We start from the raw sequence: 6,539 nt of genomic DNA, 5'->3' as shown, positions 1-6,539 counted from the left end.
AAAATCATTATTTCGTGTTCGGAAAAAAATGAGGTTGGTGGGAAGTTAATTTTCTCCCCATTCTCTGAAGCGTAGACAAGAATTTAATGATTTAATCATGATTGTTAGCTATTTTGCAATCAATTTGTAATGATTGTGTCGCAACAGAAGCTTTCAGGCAGAAGGGCCCGTAAAGATTCAAAGTGTCATTGATATGGCATGGCTCTGTCAATAGATCTATACCGTGAAACGCTGATACTGTGGCGGAGTGGGTGTATACTTATATGGACGCATGCGAGTGAATGTGCGCACATACGTGTGTGTTTATGTTTGTATAGTGTATGTGAGAGTCATCCATAAACACCCTGATAACAGCAACCCGTAATTGTTTAACAAGCCTAAGCTGAAGATTAAAACTCTTATTCCTTTGTGTCAGCTGCAAAAATAAGTAATTTCCTCTAAACTGTTTCAGTACTGTTTAGCCATGAAAATATAACATACTGTATTTAGATTCCCTGGTGGACTGGAGCTCAACCAGTGGCTTAATAGAATGCAGATGAGCAAGTACATAGGAAAATGTTCAACAAAACTGCAACTGCACAAGAAAGAAAAGTTGTTTGATTTAGTTTTTTGAGGGATGCACGTTCTATCGTTCTTAAGTAAAAAATAATCTGATAATGGAATTTCAGCCTTTCATTACACCTGATAATGCACATCTTGGAGCTGCAAAATAATTTGAGTGATTATTTTAGCCTTTTGCCTCTGAATTCATGCTTTCTCCAATGTCTCTCCTATCCTCTCCTTTGCTCTGGGGGGTTGCTACTGTTTGCACGAAGGTGGGGCTGAGCTCCACACACACACACACACACACACACACACACACACACACACACACACACACACACACACACACACACACACACACACACACACACACACACACACACACACACACACACACACACACAAAAGTCTCCAGACACCCTGGGGAGAAAAGTGGACACATCAGAGAGAATGAAACGGACTATCTTACTGGAGTTGACGGTTTCTCTGCTCATTTGCCATATGTGCAACAAAATCCGCCAATAAGGGAAACGCTACGGGCAGTTGATCAAACACCTGTTGAACAGGCAGAACATAAACTCCCAGAAAGTCGCTGTCCCCTCTACTACCCACAGCCGATATGTTTTACACACTGTCAAAACAAATGCTCATTGCAGGTAATAGTTTAGCCAAATCAGATATTTATCTGAAAATGAGTTGAATTCTTGAACACTTTGAGGCTGAGATCGGCAGCAGAGGGCGGATGAATAATGCCACTGGGCTGTTAGCAGTTCTTTTTAAACGATGGAGTTCAACAGGTTTACAGTAGGTAAACATTCATTTATTCTTTATTTAGTTTTTCTTGTTTTTTTTGTCACCTGTACAGGCTTGTCAAGGAGTTCAGGATTGGCATTAACTAGTATTAAGATACATTTCTTTTGGATTGATGAATTTATATTTTTGAACTTTCTGATAACATTTAAAAAGTGTTAAAGTGTTGTTGTGGATATTTTGGGACCTAAAACAGGGACATGGTTTACAAATGGTTGCAAAACTTTCTACTGAATGCTTCGAATATGCTCTATTCTTGCTTTAAATGTACATCTCCAAACAAGTGTTCTCTGATAAATCACAAGTATTGATTGTGGCCCCTAACCTGTTAACTGTTGATAATTTATACCCTGATATAGATGTTTTTTGTCATTAATAATTAGACATTGATTGGCCAGGATCATTTTCTTGGTTGTGTCTCAATCAGTTTGATTGTCCCGTTTTCCCAGGTTGTGTAGATTGTTTTGTGTTGACTATTGAAGAGTAGGCCTGATTGTAGCATAACAATACACAGTGAGCAGACTAATTGTAAAACTATAGTGCCACATCTCCGTTCACATTTTTCAGTTTGAGGCTTGAAAGCAGTTCTCCAGAGGTTAACACTGTATTAACAGCTTCAGCTACTGTAGCTCTATCCACTGTTTGATTGGAATACCTCCTGTTTGATCATCTGAAGCTACTTAGTTTACTGGAGCATCCACCATGCAGTAGATTTAGGCAGTCCTGTGGGTTCGCACTCGGCTCATCTCTGCCCTAATCTCCTGGCGACTGCAGCTGAATACTTTATTGATAGGGAATTGACTCCAGTCCTCTCGAGCCGATTTCTATAATTGATACTGTTTGAAGTTCATCCCAGAGGGGCCGAGCGTTCAAAGGGTGGCTGCTGTTTTGATCAATTATATTAAAGTGTAAACTTTAAAAAATCTGGATAAAGTCAATACTGCCTTCTAGCCTGCTCTTATTCAGCAGTGTAATGCACGTCTAAATAAAAACATCAGCGTCATGACTCCAATTAAGGACGCTCATTAACATTGCATAGGTAACTGTATTGTATATTTACATGTAAACGTATTGGTGATAATGCCATCATTATGTTTTTGCTCTAGTATTGTTAAAATAAAACACAGAGATACTTTCATATCTAGTTAGAGTTGTTTGAGACTTTTGCCAAGTTGAACAATGGGAATGAATACAGAAGGTTCCTATCAGTGGTGTAAAACTACTGGGAGTGTCGAATGTTTTGCTTTTTTTGGTTTAAAAAAAAATAAAAAAATTCCAAATGTCAAGGCACTTTGGCTTTCTCTCAAAATATGTTAGTCTCCTTTTTTCCAAGCCTGGATACTTTTCAGGCAGCTTTTGTGGTTAGCCTTCATCCTGGGTGCCCAGCCTCACACCTCCAATTTCCACCTCTGCCCGGCTGAAGGCTCCTCAGAGACGCTTGGCTGGAGCTCTGGGCCGCTGGGCCTTTGGACCTCTGAGTTCTCCACTTCTGTGCTTTGGTTAGTAAAAGAGGGAGCTGCTTTATCCCGCCCTGCCCATTCTCGGGGCCCCAGTCCGCCTCAACATACACTCCCACCTGCTCGATACCTCAGAAGAGCTTTCAAGTGCTCTTTGAAAAAGGGGGGGGAAGCAGAAAGGGAAGAAATCAGAGACCGTGCTCTTCCAGGCGCTCAATAGCATGGCACTAGCCTCTCTCAGCTCCCATGACACCACTCTCCCGCCCTCTTCTCTGTTCTTGGGTGTTTCAATTTATTTTTCAGTTTTTGTTTTTTTTCTCTCCTCCTCCTATCTTCTCTCTCTTACAGTCTTGTCTTCCACCTGACTGCCTTCTTGTATCAGGCTCTTGGCATTTTCTTACTGTTAGAGCTGCATTAGCCCATACACCAGGCCTTTTTTGTTTTGTAGCACGCTTACCGACATATGTGTATTTGGAGCTATATTAGTACAGTTGTCATTTTGTATTTAGCCCACGAAAACAGAATGAATGAAAAATGAATACATCACATCTGTATATATTACAGTTGTCATTATGGCAGTTGATGGGGAATCGTAGCTGCCACAAAAACCTGCTCAGCTGCACCGCAACGAGTAAATCTTCTCATGTCCATTTCCCACCGGCCAACAAAGCAAAGGACCCAGTGCTGACGTAAAATAAAATATTGCCGTCAGGCTATAAAGATAATTAGTCTTGTCTCTTCTCCTCCCTCCCTTGCAATTAAATGTGACCCCTTTATGTTTTATGGATGCCAGCATAAACCCCTTCCCTCCTGAAATACCTTCTAGATATGATAGTGGAAGTGTATTGTAAACTAATTGCTCCATATTGGACAGTAGCCACCAGAGATGATATTGTAAGTTGATGTTATTGGTATTATTATTGTGTTGGTTTAATAAACACACAAATGCAGTACACATCCACTAGAAGAGCATCTATGAAAGTATACTGTCAAAGCTAATTCCCATCCCTCTAACATCTTAACTGTTATAAAGCAGAGACAGTGCTTGGGAAAGCTGTGATTTGAAGACATAAGCCCCGGGCTCCTCATTCCACTCTGCTTCTGAACTCCCCTCATGCTCCCTGATACCGAGACACATTATAAAGTCCCTCCCTGTAGCTCTCCTCTTATCTCTGCCTGCTATAAAACTATCTCAGAGAAATAGGACAGAGTTGAGGTTTGAAGTAATCTGTTTCTTTTATTCTTCCATGAAACATATGCCTACTTTGTAACAAGGGGAAAGCTAATTATAGACTTGTACAGGAAAGATAATACAGTTGTAGTGATTGCTTTGTACCCAGTGCTGGGGTTGTGTCTCGACAGTGTATGTGTACTGTAATGACGGCTTTATCTAGCCCCAATACTCCTATACAAACCTGCAAAGCCCTGTAATTATGTTCCATGCCCACAGAATGGCAGACACACACTGGGGCACTGGCCTGGCCATTGTGAGGGGAAAGAAGTACCACGCGTCTATTAAAACTATATTTTGCTCTATGATTGTGTTTAGGTGCATAGGTTATTGCGTGGGCAATGGCATGCTTGACCGGCAGTAGGCATGCATGTAGTACAAACAAAGTCAACACAAATAAATACACGGAAAGCTTTGTTTGCCAAGACTCATCATAGGTCAGATCCTCAGTGCAGCAGTTTCCATTACGCAGTCTTAGCAGACTGTTTACACATAGGTGGATGACTTAGAAGCCTGTCATTATGTGTAAAGATTGAGTTTATATGTTAAACAATGAAAATATACCACCAGTGACTATGCTTGGGATCATAACACTGGGGATAGAGTATTTTTTTTATTTTTTATTGTTTAACTTCACTACAGTTGGCCATGTGGCGTCCTTACAGTATCTTTCAAACTGTATACTGTTTTTTTCAACAATGTAAAGCAAACTTGTTCTTCTGCTCCTATACAGCAGTGTCTGATCATCCGTATTATCATTTGATTATTAACATTTTTCAATAGGCAGCAGATACTGTTTGATTTCACATATGATAAACATTTTCTTTCTTTGAGCCCGGAGGTCAAGGAGAGGTGGGACGTCTCTCTCTGTCTACCTTACGCTCATCCATTTCTCTTTTTCTCTGTCGCTCTCTATTTCCCACATGTAGCTCGTCAGGCAGTGCAGCGTCATCCAGCCGTGAAGCCATTTGGCGGTGAGGAGTGGGCCAGCTGAAGGTTAGTCAGAGGCACAGACACACCGACAGACAGACAGACATACGTACGTATGTACATAGAGAGAGTCATGCCTCCATTAGCAGGGCCTCTGTTTACCGTGGTGGAGACGCCAGGGATTTGGTGGCATATGCTGCAGCCCCTGGCAGCCTCGTGACAGAGCACTTACCGTAGAGACGGCAGGCCAAGGCCCGGTTAGGGGCCTCCCAGAGGCTGTGTCCTGAGGCAATGCTACTGGGCTGGAATGGACAGTGGGGATGATTGGCTCTCCACTTCATCTACTGTTCCTTGACTACCCTAAAAGCATTTCTAATTTTTTGTGATGAATGTAGACTGGGCATCAGTGGACATTTTCATAAACTTCACGAAAGACCATTTCTTTCTGTCTACACACCACAAATCCCTGACCTGTTGGTGGGTTTGGTGCGTTGTCTTTTGGAAAACTTGTTAAAAGTACAATAGAGGCTTTAGAAAGAGACTATCCAACTCGTATAATTGTCTGAAATTTCCCAGATGTCTGTAAAGAGGTTTCATTACAGTTGGATTGAATAGCAGATGACGTCTAGCTTGGAAATGCAAAAAGTATTATAATTTTGTTTTATCTACCTCCAGTTTTGTCTTTCAATTATCTGCCTAATTCCCTCTTGGCCCACAGAAGTGTTATTTCTTTTTCTATGAGCATTTAGTGGGTAATGTTTTATAAATCTGTGAAAACTCTGAATCCCAATGTGCATATGCATATTTAATGACTCAGTCAAGCAATGTCATGGTTTTGTATTATTAATAAGATTGGGGAAACATGCAGTACTTGATATATTAAATGTCTTCTTATGCGGTAGCTTGTTGCAGCCCACAAACAAAACACAAATGAACCAAAGAATTATTATCATTACATGACGAGTGTTATATAGGAGTTTAATGACGGATAATTCCATCTGTATATATTTGATGGGACGAGAAGCAATCCACAAGTGCTGATGTACAGTGTAACAAGACTGGAGCATTGTATACAGTGTATGTATTACTCTATTCATCATTTGCACCATCATCATTCATTATCCTCAGCAATTGGCTTACAGCATGTTGTTTTCAAGCTGTACAGCACAACAGCTCTCCCTCTCCTGTGCTCTTTCCAAAATAGAATGAACAAAATCTGTTGTTGGCTGCCTTGGTCATAAAGTTGGATCTTGCTCTGCTCTTGTTGACTCCGAGTGGGTAATATTCCGCTGTACGAAAGATGGATAATAGGAGTGTGTGCTTTTAAGCTGGGCAGTTTCGAGACAACTCGGTGTGAAGCTGTCTTCATTAGGACCCCGTTAGACCTTGTTTCACCTGACTGACTGACAGTCTGGCCGTGATGAGGCTCCATTAGACTGCTGCACAACTCTCTGTGGACTGCCCATTTACTGAAGGGCCCTCTTTCTCTCTGCCTCTACCTCTCTTTCTGTCTCTCTCTCCCTCTTGCGCTCTCTTGTTCTGTCTGACCAGGCTAACCCCAGGAGCCC

The sequence above is a fragment of the Anoplopoma fimbria genome, chromosome 2, assembly GCF_027596085.1.
Source record: "Anoplopoma fimbria isolate UVic2021 breed Golden Eagle Sablefish chromosome 2, Afim_UVic_2022, whole genome shotgun sequence".
NCBI lineage: Eukaryota > Metazoa > Chordata > Actinopteri > Perciformes > Anoplopomatidae > Anoplopoma > Anoplopoma fimbria.
This window is presented reverse-complemented; position numbering follows the sequence as displayed.